This window comes from Temnothorax nylanderi, unplaced genomic scaffold (genome assembly GCF_030848795.1).
Source record: "Temnothorax nylanderi isolate EJ_2023f unplaced genomic scaffold, tnyl_v1.0 TNYL_tig0198_pilon, whole genome shotgun sequence".
NCBI lineage: Eukaryota > Metazoa > Arthropoda > Insecta > Hymenoptera > Formicidae > Temnothorax > Temnothorax nylanderi.
In genome coordinates, this window is record NW_027249260.1 from 68,161 (window position 1) to 83,628 (window position 15,468).

The window sequence follows — 15,468 nt, forward strand, 5'->3', positions numbered from 1 at the left end:
TTTTATGGAGTCATATATTACCGGGTAAGAAGATAATCTCATGTTCTAGCAGCACTTTCGAACTTTCCACGTTGTCCTTTTGTCGTGTATTGCTCTGTAATCATTATTCCTTCACTCTAGCGAGTCTGCTCGAATAATCGGTCATTTCCGGCGGTAGTCGCGGCGACATCACCCAATGTTATGAAAATAAAAAAGGCAAAATGTCTTTACGATGGCTTAATGTACGGTTATAAGTACATTCGCGACACACGAGTTTTTAGTTTGTTGGAAGTACAGCGCGCGCGGGCCTTCGCGACATCGTGTCCCTTTTAAAACATTGACGTTTAATAATTCTGATCGATTAAATTTTTTTTCATCTAGATTAGATACAAGTAATGTCGACAAATTTACACTTCTTCTTTCCGATCCGTTTGTAAGGATTGAATTAGAAACACAATCTTATCCTACGTCTGATATGATAATTTTTAATTATGTAACGACATTAACAGACATTTATATATTCCTTATGTAAATTAATATTCTGTAGATTTATCAGATTTAATTGAAGGAAAAATACTTAATTAACTGGTTGTAGTACTTAAGTATTACGCAAGATTGTAACTTAAGAGAATGATTGCCTAATTCAGGATTAACGAATTCAGAGTGTAATGCAACGCTGTGTGGATGTAACGCGAGCAACGGCTGGCAGTAACCTCCAGGATGGATAATATATTCCTCGAGGACATTCGACACGCTTGTAAAAATTCGATCGTACGGCCCGCAGCGGATCGGAGGTGACAGGGGGCGAGAGAGGAAGGGGGACGAAGCGTCGTTTCCCGGGCTGACTTTGATGGATCGAAGATCCCCCTCGATCCGTCTTTTTTTCGTCGCGAACCACCGGCTCGGTGTTTGTTTTTTGTTTTTCCGCGGATAAAACGCCGCGTCCGACAGGTTATTCTCTCACGGTGGATGACATCGCGCATGCACGCGATACGCTCGGATGTGAAATTGCTGCCGCGAGATCGAGCGGCAGGTATGCAGCTGCAGTTGCTCCGGAATAGGGTGCCCCTTGACGCCGTACGCAGTTAAGATAACTGCGATGATTGAACACCGAATATTAAGAAGGGCTTAAGTAGCAGCCATAAAAAAATTTCGACGATACCATAGAAAAGAGTATAAGCTAATATAATAAAAAGGTTCTACGTCAGCCCAATCGAGAGAACCTCAAATACGACGATTTGTCCAATGTTCCTGCAATATGAATCGCGAAAAAAATATTGCGCAAAAGTGAATGAAGCACTTGAATTTTTATCACCAGGTTCACAGATATTGGATAATACATTAATGAATAAATAATCTATGTAAAATATCTTCTTCTCGCTATTTTTATTGAGACTTAGAGACAACTTATTTTTAGAGGACTTATTTTCGACGAATGAGAAAATAATTTATCAATGATATTTACGGCGACTACATTTTGCATAATCGATTAGCCGTCCTCGCCGTCCTCGCGTCTTTTTAGGCGGCTCCCGTTACGGACCTCAGGAATTTTCGCTCAGTCGTTCACTCGGGCTATCGGAACCGGATAATGCGAGAAGGCGGGCCGTTATCTGTCCTTTCAATGTACCCCGTATCTCCTGGCTCTGGTTTCAAAAGCCCCCTCGGGAGGGCCGCGTCGTCCGAACCATTCCAAAGAGGGTTAGGAGCGAACGAACGAGCGTGCCTATCCACCGTGACCACCGGCGATAGGATAAGAGGCGCCCTGGACTTCCTACACCGCTTTAAAATTACCCGCTACAGGACGAGAACAATTAGCATTGCCTACGTAAGCGCGCGCCCGCGGAAGAAACGACGAGATAGCCCGTTATCGCTGCCTACGTCGCGAATCGCGGCTCGTCGATATCGCGCACGCACTGCCGTAATCGGTCCTTCACTCGGCAAAACTGAGAAAATAAATTTAAATTATAATATAACACAAAATATACAAGTACATCGTAAAAACTTCAACAGCTGTAACGTAATTTTTAGAAATCTTCTTTTGTAATAGAGTTACAATAATAAAGCAAAAAAGATATTAAATTATAATTCGCAAGGTTTTTAATAAATGATTCGAATAAATTAGTTAATTGTACACAGTGATGTGTTGTTAAAATGAATCATTTACAATAGCGTGCTTTACTTATGTCTCCAATTCGCGAGGATACAATGACTGGCGTTTCGTATTGGCGTTATTACCATCGAGATGCCTCTGACCTTTCGCCGGCGTGGTGGTATAGTGAAAAAAATCCAAAGGTCGCAAGACAGATTCGCCTTCGATGAATGACGACTGACTTGTCTCAAAGTTAATTTAAATACCTATTTATAGACACGAAGTTATGAAACAGTGAGAGAGAAATAGCAGGACGTAACAAACGAGAAAAATCCTGTATAATCCTCGGTTTTTAATTTCTCCGCAACGAGTCGGCTGTAAAGTATATCCGCGTATGACGGAGCACGTGAAAGAGAGGCGCGTTGGTAAAAATAGCAAGAGATGCGTCGGGAGAGCATTAATTAATTGCAGGCTTAATTGAAATGCACGCGCATACGTGCAGGGTGAAGTATATAAAATACACGTTGATTCCTTCTTGAAAGAGCGGGAGAAATCTGTCAAACAGCTATTTCACAATCGATCAGAGATACCTAAAGGCGAGTTTTTCGCGCAGTAGCTGTAGACGGAGCTGATCAGATTAATCCAGTTAAAGATTACTCGCAGCAGAATTAATAGAATCTACGTGATCGCCGTGACGATCGCGTTTCAATCTGTATTCCTTCAGGGAACAATGAAACTGTCGTGTAACAAAATAAGCTATTGTCCGCGAGCAATTCCGACATCTCGTCGCAACCGAATCTCGTCACGCGTCTTCCGTCCTTGCATGCGCGAACCGGGTCTCCTTCTCGTATTTCCCTCTGTCGAAAGAGAGAGAGAGAGAGAGAGAGAGAGAGAAAGAGCGTGAGTGACGAAGAAGACACAAGGCGATGCGACGACGCGTGACCCTTGCGAGGGCTCCCGCGGAGATGACTTTTCGCGCGTGCAAAAGTGTGCCCGCCACTTGGGAATAATGCCGGCGAGTCTCTCTCTTGTGTTCTCTCTCGCTGGATGGGACGTCCCGTCGCGCGGAACCGAAAACAGCGAGGCGCTGGACCGAGAAAGAGGCGGGGAAAGGCAAGGCCTCGCAGAGATTGCGAGGAGAAAGAAGGACGGATGAGAGGGTGAGCGAAAAAGGGGAAGAGAGGAGTGAGACGCGGAAGAGAAGGAGAGAGAAGGGACGGTGAGAAGAAGAGAGAGCCCAAAGAGCGTACCCGATATGAAATATTCCCCGCCGCCGCGCGGCTAGAGTAACTCTATATTATTATCCTCTTTCACACCTCCCTGCACTTCTATACGCCGCGAAAAACCTTGGTACGATCAACAAGAGGCCGCCCATTGTCTCTCATTGTCGTGCCTCGTGCAGATACGTGCACGGGCACGTACGGCTAGGAGGTGCTACGCTAGGAGAGTCGCTCGTGTTGTAAAAAGTTATTATTACCCGAGACCGAGTGAAAGAGACAGCGGGCATTAATTGGGCACGACGTAGACCCTAATTAGCACATCGAGTCTCCTCGGAGTTGTGAATTCGGGAACAGACGATCCGAGTGATCCGAGTCCTCGGTTCACGAGACAGCTGAGAAACTACCGCCGTAACATTACTTTTATCGGTTATATTATAGCTTATAAATAGCACGAGTGACTGATATTGATAAATTATGCTAAGTTGCAGTAATATTTGTCGGTGCACGTGCAAGCTTCGCGTGTTTATATAATTACTAATATAATTATCCGTCTCCACGTGTACGATGACGAGTGACGCTGGGCTTGGCAACAACGTCGAAATAAATAAATATAAACAAATCATTATACCCGCGTAAACAATCATTATAATTTCTACTGCGGATCAGACGTTTTAATAGTGAAGGTATGTAAATGAAATCGATCACTCGAAGCAAAAACTTTTCCGTTTGCGAATAAGGCAATTACCCTCACGTGCCAGAAAAACTGAGACAGTCGTTTCCATTCTCGGTACATGCTACCACATTGTATTTCCTATCTTCAGAAAAGTCGCAAACGCGATAAAACTGAACGTACAGCGTTCTCAGTCGTAATCGCACCCCTTTGCCAAGGTCGGTGCAAAAATAGCGAGAAAACTGTCTGTCTGTCTGTCGTAAGTGCGGTCTTTGAATCACGATTCGTTCGGCCATTGTGCGCACCTTTGTACGATCCATCAGCTTCGGCGCGCGTATCTCTCGTGCTCGTCTCCGTATTAAATAATTCAATGAACTGACTCGCGCGTATCCTGCGGCCGAGCAGGCGGAAAGAAACGCTACCCAGTGGTAGCGCTCGACGGAAAGACGGGCGAGAGGAAAAAAAAAAGAAGAAAAACCGGGGGATAGGCACGGAGGAGCATTGCCCGGAGGTGATTCGATACGTGAGACCGTTCGCTTAAGATCGCTCGAAGTGCAATGCGTCGCGTTTTTTTTTTTTCTACCATCTTTCTGCGCTGTATTGTCGGCGCTGTAATGCCGATACTGATGCAAGAAGCGCGCATCTCCTGTTTCAGGAAGTCCGCCACGCAAGGAAAAAAAAACGCCCCTCGTGATAATGCGGCCCGATATGGTTCTCCCGGTCGGAATTGCATTAAGATAAACGCGAGCGGCTTGCGATATTTCGCGAAAGAAAGGTTTCAACGAGAGAGGATCGGATGTCTGAAGAAACTTTTAACTTCCATATCGAGAGCTATTAAGCTTGAGATTCTTTATCTTAATTTCCCATTTTTTAATTTTAATTCCATACATCTCTTTCTCTCTCGCTCGTTTTGACAAAAATGGTAAATTATGAGAAAAAGTCGAGTGTAAAATGGTAAAAAAAGTACGCAAATGAAAGGAAGCGCATGGGAAGCGGGGAACCTGGAGAGGTATTCTGCATATGTATGTACGTACGTCGCCAGGTGATTTTAAAGTTCCGACGACTCAATTCGAATGCAATTTGGAACGCATTTGCATACGTCAAGATGAAAGCTCTGAAGTTACTTTTAACAGACGTCTCGACCATTAAAACACGTTCCTCCCCGAGACAGGATACGTTACTGAAGATATAAATTTCTTTTAATTGTGTTTATACATACGAATCTATGATGCGTATGGTAATTTTCGCAGGCGTACATTCATCAAAGAGTCGCATATGAGCTTTTCTTAATAAGTTTTTCCTCGTAGCGAAGAACACGCAGCAGCATCCGCGGTTTGTCGCAGCAGGCAATCGCGCGTTCCGCAGTTTTTCAAGCAACGCTTACGCAATTCAGGCCGCGTTTCAATTTCCAAGTCTAACAGCTCCTCGCGACTGCATCGGGGAGGATTATCTTTACATCATTCTCGAGTCGAGATGACAAATGCCTAGAGACTACGGGAGCGGTATATCGAAATTAGAGATCTCGTACGTGTCCGGCTATTGACGAAGGTCTTTAATCTTCGCCTCGCAGATGGGCCCTAACGATCACATGGATTGCCTTATCAACACGGTCGTCTCTCCCGCGGGAAAACCTTGTCTTTTGTATTTGTCACGCGCATAATAATATTCTCCCCGAGTCCCGCGTAACACTTACCGCCAATGTCAGGCATATAAATCGGTCTAATCAGAATAAATATCGGCGGAGATGGAAGTTTATGTGTTGCGCGTCGGAGTTTATATGAGAAGTATGCGCACGTTTTTTTTTCTTTTCGCAATTCGAGAAACGTGAAAATACCCTTTTGTCGCGCAGCAAATACAAACGGATGACTGTCGGTGATATTTTTGGATACATATTACATATACAGAATACACTATAGGTATATCTATCGCTTATTTTAGTCTTGAATTTTTAACGATGACGACAGACGCCAAACATAAAACTCTTTCACAACATTCTTTAGAATCTGATTATTCGGCAAGGAGTGGCAGAATTACGGCGGTAAAACTGCAGTTGTTTTGATATCTGCTCTGTGCTGATGGCATAAGCTATTAAAAAAAAATCCTTGAAAAACCCCTTTTCCAGCTTTTTCGCCGCTTTTTTAATATTCAGACGTATCATATTTTAGACTTATAAACTCTATCGCTTTTTTTAATTGTTAAATAATTCAATTCGCATACTCGGCAATAATCTACATCCAAACCAAATATAAAACTCTGTTTCACTAGTAAATAACTTACAATAATGATTTTTGCTCAACCCAACTGACACATATGATCATATTTAGTGGTCAGTTGGGTCGAATAAAAATCATTGTAATCCACATCTAGTTTTCACTGTTAAATAATTCAATTCTACGATCATCCATAGCACTTACATTTTTCAGTCGTGATCTGAATGCTCAGGAACGAATTCTCTCTCTCACTCTCCCACGAACATGCGGGTGTCTTTTATTTATGATGATCAATCCTGCGACGAACGGAGAATTAGAAGCGAAACGGCGAGACGGGGAACGGGGACGGATGCCGCCGACGGGCGGCAGCCACGCGCGGCACCCAGAGAGAGAGAGAGAGAGAGAGAGAGAGAGAGAGAGAGAGAGAGAGAGAGAGAGAGAGAAGGATGTGGCAGTGGCAAATGGGAAATTGTAAGCGGGTAGGCCACTAGTGCGCTCCGAACATGAATGAATGGAACCTGCTTCGCCGCTTACATGTCCATTATAGGCACCGCGCCCCGTACGCACGTACAGCTCGTACACGTAGCGCGAGTTTACACGTAGCGGTGGGCTCTCCGCGCCAACAGATCGGTCGCCATTGCGCGCACACTTGCATACGTACATACGTATCGGCACCCGACACACAATGCCGCGGTCTACTCGCCCGTGTTCCGTCGCGGCGGACGCGCGCGGATATCAACACACGATGACGCGATCTCTGTTTATCCCGCACCCGTGTGTTTACGAAAGGCGCGCGTCTGAGGAAACCAACGAACATCCTGGGCGTCTGTGCGCGTGTGCGCGTACGTCCGTGTGTCCGAGCGAGGAGGACGGAGTACGTACGTGCGCCACGATATGCCGCTGCGCGTCGCGAGAGTGTAGAGCGTATGTGTGTGCGCGCGCGCGCGCGCGCGAGTCCGCGAGTCGATGAAGCCGGCCAGTGGTTAATGGATTCTCGCCGGCCGCCGCCGCGGCGAAACGGTGCACGGTGCGCGGTGCGCGTCGGGATTGAATCGCCAAGGCCGCGCGCGATCGAGTGCGATTCCACGATGAACGGCCGTGGCCCTCGCTCGGCCACGAAACCCGATTCCGACACCCGTCGGCCGACGGAGAACGTTCCTGGGAGGCCGGGCCTGATCTCCGACGGGACCTAACCTAGGTGAGCGATCGATTCGTCCGCGTCCATGATCCAGCGTCGCCGCTCGCTCGACTCGAATTCTGGATTTCGATCTCGACTTCTGGAGTAGGTACGTATAAGATGGAGAATCTAGGAAATCGACGTAATTTCCTCGTTCTTAACCCGGAGTTATCAAGGTGGGCTATGACAAATCCCAGGTACTAATATGAATATAGCGTTATTCTTCTAACTGTTCTGTCTGTCGTTGTAATAAGACAACATTTTAAAATGCTTTTGAATCATACTAATTTTATTGATGGAACTGAACGGTCTAAGAGCCGGTTGTGTTAGTTAGTTTATCAACTATAGATAAAAAGTAAGTTGAACCGAGATTAAAGTTAACCTACATTGATAGAAATATACCATTAACCATTTTAGCGACTAATCCGGTCCAGGAGATAATCATGGTAGTATTTTCGCCCTGGTAACGCCGGGTTATCACGTTCATCGTCAAACATATTTCAGCTGGCTTTCTATTTACGCCAAGCACATTATTTTGTAATGAGAAGAACTAAATAAAGAATAGAAAAAAAAAAGAAATTAAATTATAATATTATAAAATTATAATAGATAAAGATATTCATTTCTTTGTTTACCAATGCACTTTGTTACACTTTCCTGTCGCTAAATGCAATGATAGTCTTACAAATGCAAGCAATTGTATGCTTTACACATTAATTGTGTCTGACAATTAACCATAGGTAATCGATAAGGATAAGCGTAAACGGAAAGCTAACAATTAGTAATTTGGCGGTAAACGTGTTCTCAATTTTGAAATTTGTATCAGAGATTGACAAAAAAAAAAACTGTTTCTATTAAAGGTTAGATAATAAATATTTTAGGCTTTGCCAGACCAAGAAACTGTTACGTAGATCCTTTTATAACAAAGAAAATAAATTTTCAAATCTTTTCTTGATAAAATTTAAAATATGATAATGATCATACGAGCCGCGTAAAAACAGATGGCGATTTGAGCTGTACTTTGCCGGCGCCTGATTTATAACATTGTGCGCGCGCTTGATTGCAAGCACTTTGAATCGCATCTAAATGCGAATTGGGTGGCAATAATCGTCGGGACATCCGGCAAATAAATGGCAACCGAAATACGCATCTAAGTGAATCATAAACCGATCTTCCCTCTCTCTCTCTCCTCGTTTCGACAACGATTGTCGCAACGGTCTCTCGCGACCGTGAGTCTTTAACGCCCGAAGGCGCATTACGAATTCGCGTCGGCATCGAATCGCGAATGAATATTATTCTGGCATTTGCGCCGCGCTAAAAATCTGTCTAGCCAATTATAATAGCGGTGAGCGGAGGCCCGAAAACTGCGTCGAGCTTTTTACGATTGCCCGGTTTTACGGCCGTTTTATATCTCGCGTCGCGGAAATTTAATGAACGTCTCGCGACGTTTATATATCACCGAGTCGAATTTCTCCGAGGCCACGTCGTAATTTGCATATTAAGATGTGTCTAGAATAAATTGCGCGACAGCTCCGCCCTTCGATTGATTGGCACTTATAAGCAAAAATATTTCTGTTTGCTCCGGTTCTGCGTATTCTCCATTGAATATGTAATCCTCTTGGATAACAAAATACGAGTTTATTTAAACAGGTTTAAATGCCCAACTGATTGAAATACATCAACCTATAATATCTATGTACAGGGTAAGTCATTTTAATTTACCACCCCCAAAAAATGCTTTTTTTCTCAAATTAAAAATAAAAAAGTTTTTGGGGGTGGTAAATTAAAATGACTCACCCTGTATAGTAAAACGATGCAAAGAAATAGAAGAACATTTTTTATAGTAGGTATATAATTATTATTGATTTGCATTGCACCATTTAATCAAATTATTATATTTTAATTTTATTTTTTATTTGTTAATTTAGACTTGAACATACACTATACAACTGCAAAATATTTCATCAAATATATAAATATATATATAACTCTTATTCTAGATAAAATAATATTCGTCTAGATAAAATTATTCTATATGCTGTCCGTTATCGTTTCATAACTTAAGTAGATCCTAGACAAATTTATAGCAGATACTTTCCATATAGATCCGCCTCTGATTTTCACTCGGCATATTCTCGCAACAGAGTGCGATATCGCGACCGCTTTGGAAAAGTAGCTCGTTAATTGATGTATCGATAATTATTAAGCCCGTTTAGCACGCCGATGAAGTTTATTAGCCAATATATTACGCTTTACGCGTCTCCGAATATACGTCGGCGAAAACCTAATGGTTTTATTTGCGCGGCGCGATGGATACAGCGGACGCGCGACAGACACATGCAGGACCGCCGTCGTCGCCGTGGCAAGAGTCAATCATTTGAGCATGTGCTTGAGATTATTACGTAATATGACTATATCCCATTCTCACCGCTGGAGGAAAGTTCAAGCCGCAAAATCGGCGGACCGCACAATCGCAATTACCGTACAAACTTTGCCGGTGCACTTCCTGCACAACGCTTCAGTACCGCGATACACAAGTTGGGAATGTCAAATAACTCAATATAGGAAAGAGTTAAGCTTGAAAAATTGCTGTGCTACATCCATTGCGTTCTACAAAAAGGATTTTTGCTGCCGGACGCAAAGTACATTTCTCTATCTCGAAATTATTATCTCGCTTTATCATTCTTGAAAGTTTGTGGGTGTTATTCGTCTTGGTCCTATAGATTTATCCGTGCAGTGTTTAGTCATGTCGCCGTTTTGCGTAATAGGTCGCAACTGAGCCTGACAAATGTTCGCGCATGAGAAGCGTCAGTACCTAAGTTCCGCGCGACTTATTACCAAATTACGTGCGTCGATCTCTTGAGCGTGCAGCGCGATTACCGGGCCATTACGGTGACGCGAATCCTCGCCTTTTTCGCCCTGCGCGACGAGTGGGAGAGTTCTATTATATATTCGATTTATGGCTCGCAAGGGCGCGACTATCTCGTCGCCGTCGTCCGGCAGGATGTTGCAAAATTGCCCGATCGTTAGCGGAAGGTACTCGCCACTTATCACGTCGCGCATTACATATGTACCTTTAATCGTGCGTACGAGAATATCGTAAATACATCGGGAGAGAACAATCTCGCGCGCGCCTCAGAGCGAAGGTCGTTAGGCTCGTTAACTTTCGTCGGAAAACGGTAACGTACGGAGCGAAACAATTATCGGTACCGTATCGCACGATGATGATGCGCGCGGAGTACGAGAGATCGAAGGGGAGGGAGGGGCACTCTCGTAATTCGTGGGTCTGTCTGCGCCCACGGCCGATGGGCTATCGTTATCGAAAGTCAGCCTGTCAGATTGAAACGTTTTCGCGCGGCGCTCTTAATGGGCCAGTGTCAGTCAATTTGTTTCGCGATACGCCCGGCACCGAAAAACGTAACTCAGATACCCGAAAATTATCCGCCTCATATCGGGGCCACAGTCGTAATGCCGCTCGCGATGGTCTGTAATTTTCGCTCGTCTCTCTTAAGATAGATTTATTCCGCTCGTGACGGTCGTTTTCATTTTTCGGCGGTATTATTATCCGCGACCGCCCACGTTCTCACCGCGGGAGAAACTCGCGAAACGCCAGTTTATACTTATTATGTCTCTCCAGCGAAGTATGAACGCGCGTTGAATGCAGTTATTATAAATTATTTCAAGGTTTATTTTCACTGAAAAATATCGGCTAATCTTTAAATATTAAAAACAAGCAATATGTGTAAATTAAAATATATGAAATTAAAAAGTAAATATGTTAAATAATATAGAAAATATTTATTAGAATGTGCTATAATAATGTAACGTTTTATTAAATCCGTTTTCTTTTTCTTGCAACATTTTAATGCCATTATAATTAGATTACTCTGACAACGTAACAAAAATTGTATTGTTAGTAGGTATTATGAGAAAATTGTGATGAAAATTTTTTATGTCAATTTTACGAGTATTATTAGATTTATTTTTACAAACATGCAACGCGCGTATATATTTATTTTATAGTTTGATGAATTTTGTGCCTATGGTTGAAGGTGCAAAGATTAAAATTTCACAAGTCAATTCGCAGTGACGTAATTTAAATGAATTCTCTTATCGGTCGATTTCCACGGTGCGTAACATTATCCGCTTCGAAGAATTGAATCCGATCCTTCAAGACATCGCACATGCTCCGGATTCCAGTCAGGGTATTCCTACCTTCTGGACCGGCTGCGGCCCTCGGAAACCAGTTCAGCGAAGCATTATAATGCCGAATACACAACCACGGCCCGTTAACTAATCTCTCTGTAGCGACCTTCCATTAGCTCGATTCCACGGCCGATACATCATTGCACGACGGTGCTGTCGATCTCTCGCACCCGTTTATTTCTTTAAGGCTCGAGAATGTAAATAGATGGTAAAATCTTGTTTCTTTTTTTCCGAAAAAAATTATTCTTATTAAGATAACAAAATTCGAGACTCGTTTTTCCAAATATTCGATATCTGAAACAAAAAAGTTTCGTTCAAAGAACGATACCTCTCATCCGAATTATTACCATATGATACTGGAACGACTTAAGAGTTATACACGTTGATTTTTTAACTTATTTTTCAATTACTCATTTATGCACCGAAGCGTAGATAGAAGTAACAAATCGGTGAGCGAGCCAACTTATTCCAGCCAGACGTTTGGAGTAGAGTACTCTACTCTCGGCAATCCAGTCCAAAGGGTTGACGCGAAAAATGCGCGGCGCGGACGAAGCGAGCAGGACACGTCGGGAACTTCCACGGCAAGAGCAGGGGAGGATGCGTTCGCCAGGCTCGTATACGTTACGCAGTCATAATTCTCGCGTCTAGCCGCCGGCTACGTCACTACCACGCCGGCCACTCGACAAATCATTCCTCGTTAACGCGGACTTTTTATTACGGGAAAAAATATCAATTTGTGCCGTTCCTTCGCCGTATGCGGCCGTCTGGCTAACGGTCCCTTGGCTTACCGCCGATCTGTGTGCGCGCGCGCGCGCGCGCGCGGCATTTCTCCCTCGGATTTTCAAGCCTTCCCTATTATCATCTTCTCGATATCTACGCAATGATACCGCTTTGTCGAGCGATCCACCGGCGGAAACGCGGATTGCCGCGAGGAAATCCTGAAACGCGCGCGAGAGGGAATTTTATTGCGGGATGCTGTCGGGAAATCCTGAGATATTCGAGGGAGTGATCAGATTTTTTACGTATAATCATACGTATATAATTACGAATTTTTATGACGAATTAGGAAGAAAAATCTCCCAATTGATTCTGAACGGTGATTTGATTTTCTTCAAGTAAATTTCGAAATAAGTAGGCGATATCGGAGTATATAGGTATATTTATTCTCATTACATTCCAAAAAGTTCCAAGAAAAAGTTCTTGGAAAACTTTTTGGAATGCAGTGAGAATAAGTATTCTCTCATTCTTCGTTTGCGTACAATTCTTATTAATTTTTCATCTTTAATTATCAGCAGCAGAGCAAACGTACTTTCTCTCGCTATATTATCTGGTATTAGGAAGACACGCAAAATTTTCTAAACGTTTATCCTGGCCGTTTATCCTGGCGATTGGTGCGTACATAAAACACGACGGCGGTTATATATCATGGCTATCAGCCACGCGTAGCGCCTGTGATCATTCAAAACGTCCCGACAAATCATTCCTCGTTAAAGACGGTTTTTTTTTCCCTCGTACAGGGGAAAAATATCAATTTCTGCCGTTTCCCGCCCATATCTCTTCGTCCATCTAACGGTCCCTTTCTCCGTCGCGCGTTTATCCCTCATCCCGTCTCTTCCACACTTTCCGCGCCCATCTTTTTCCACGCCGGGATGTGATAACCGCGAGAAACTCCGCCGTCGTAAGACAAGGTGTAGCTAAAGGTAGCGCGATTACTCGTTGTGCATGAAAGACGCGTATGGGGCTCCGCAGCGGAGGGGAGGGGGGTCGAGCGAGAAAAGACGCGAGAACACGTAAGGCGAATGGCGTAAGGATAGGGGAAGGATGAGCGATGGTATTAACGCAATTTCCTAGGCAACCGTGTACGCACGGCAAGAAGAGACAAGAGGTAATTACCGTGACAGCGTCAGTATAGCGCGTCGCGCATATGGAACGGCTGGATGCGGCCGTTGATTTCTGGCCACGCTCGATTTTGCCCGGTCGGACGTAGAATTACGAGCAGGCCGATGTAACCCGCTCGTAAAACCGCCGTGTCGAGAGGCGTCCGATCCACGACGCGTCGAATCGGACGTGTCTATTTCCCTTGTCCAATCGACGCGACGTACGATACAGTAGAAAATACCATAGACGTCACTTAAGATCATCGCGGATATTACCGGCGATTTCATAGGATATTACTGTTTTAATACTAATATAAATTATGATTTAATACTCGGATATTGCCTGCGAAAACTGCTGTATGAACCTTTCGATGGCTTACCCTCGGTTCGATGTGCTTTCTATCATTGAGCTAAGAACGACGAGATCGTTGACCGATTCTCATTCGCGAGCTCGTCGCGATTTATATTTATTATTTGCGCTGTCGCGACACTCGTCTTGACAAGGAGGACTCCGGAGCGTGTTACTTTGACGTAACACAAGGAAACAGAAGAGAGAGAGAGAGATAGAGAGAGAGAGATAGAGAGAGAGAGAGAAAGAGAGAGAGAGGAGAGTGTGAGCCTTGTGCAGTAAGTAGCGAGCGCTCTCGACAATGCGCGACGGGTGTGCTTTTACCTCTAGGCTCTTTACCTTCCCCTTCCTGGCCATTCAACGAAAATGGCCTGCCATTATTGGCATTGTGGCGACGACGAGAAAAGCGAAGGCGCGAAGAGAACGGTAAGCCCCGTCGCCGCTTGACTCTCGCCGTGGGCTAACGATCGTGTTATTAGCGCAAATCAAATTGGCGACTGTCTCACGCCGGAACAACGGCGAGAGACCGCCAAGAGGCGGAAGGAGCTCACCAAGGACCAATTTACTCTCTCGCGGCGAGAGCGTAAGGACGCGTTAATTTGCATATCGAAATCGAACGCACGCGCAGTCGGAATCGTCCTGATTTCCAGCCTCGCTGGCACTTATTCGCTTCGTAACGCCGTTTATTACTGCCTCTAACACAAAGCTTCCTGCTGTCACGAAGAAACGTTCCTACATTATTACCGCGCGGGAAGAGATATACCCTCCGTATATAATTCACTATTTCTTATTATAGGTGTAACTAGTAATAACTACTAGTTATACCTATCAGTTGCACCTTACACTGTTTCTCATAGCTGTAATTAGTAATAACAACTGCTTATTATTATTGATTACTAATTATAAATATCTCGATTTTTTTTAAATTCTATATATATGTTGATATTAATATTTTATCAACAAACTTATCACGTCATGACTCATGACTGTTTAACAGCGGAGAAAGCCTTGTTTCTCAATGTATTGAGTCACAAATAATTTCTATTCCTTTTACTTAAATTTATTTTTCTATAAAATATTCTGCTAATTATCCAGTTAATTAACGTGAATTTTGTTCAATTAACACTATCAAAAAATTGTCGTTGAAGTTTTCAATTTTACTTTCTTTATAATCATGTTTCGATTGCCGATTTGAAAATAAGAGATGCTTATGGAGAATAAAAGTCACTAATCAAGATAATTCATTTGCTATTTCTCGAAAAGATAAATATTTCCAAAAACAACGATAAAGCTCTCTAGACATACAATCAAATTAATAAAATACAATAAACGCAAATGAGAGCAAGCATCGGTGATGAAGCGAACATAAATTAGGTATTATACAATCAATTATAATAATTTATTGTATTTTATTAATTTGATTAAATAAATATTTGTTATTGCGGCGGAAGTTATTTATGTCTCTACCCAATATCAATCAACGCTAGGGAGCTGAATTTGCTCTTTAAATCTACTTGAAGCGTCGCGGTTGTTTTTAATTACGTCGCATCTTCCCGCTTCGCACTAATTACGGCGTGAAATACGGCTTCTCCTTAAGCTGTCGACGTTTGTGCTTTACGGTACTCTCTCGCGAGCAGTCGCGGCGCCCGATTTCTTTCTCGCGATCGCCTCGATCTCCGTTGCCGAGAACG

At 43.5% G+C, this 15,468-nt stretch overlaps 1 protein-coding gene and 1 long non-coding RNA gene across 4 annotated transcripts in view; one reads left to right on the top strand and one right to left on the bottom strand.

Moving 5' to 3' along the window:
* Positions 1 to 15,468, bottom strand: part of Grh (grainy head) — a 110,057-nt gene that overhangs the window by 39,984 nt on the left and 54,605 nt on the right. The gene's annotated exons all lie outside the window — the stretch shown is intronic.
* The window catches only part of LOC139778835 (uncharacterized), an 87,351-nt gene continuing 78,927 nt past the window's right edge, over positions 7,045 to 15,468 (top strand). Inside the window, exon 1 of the long non-coding RNA XR_011719708.1 lies at positions 7,045 to 7,454. This is a non-coding gene — a long non-coding RNA (uncharacterized lncRNA). The remainder of the gene's footprint in view (positions 7,455 to 15,468) is intronic.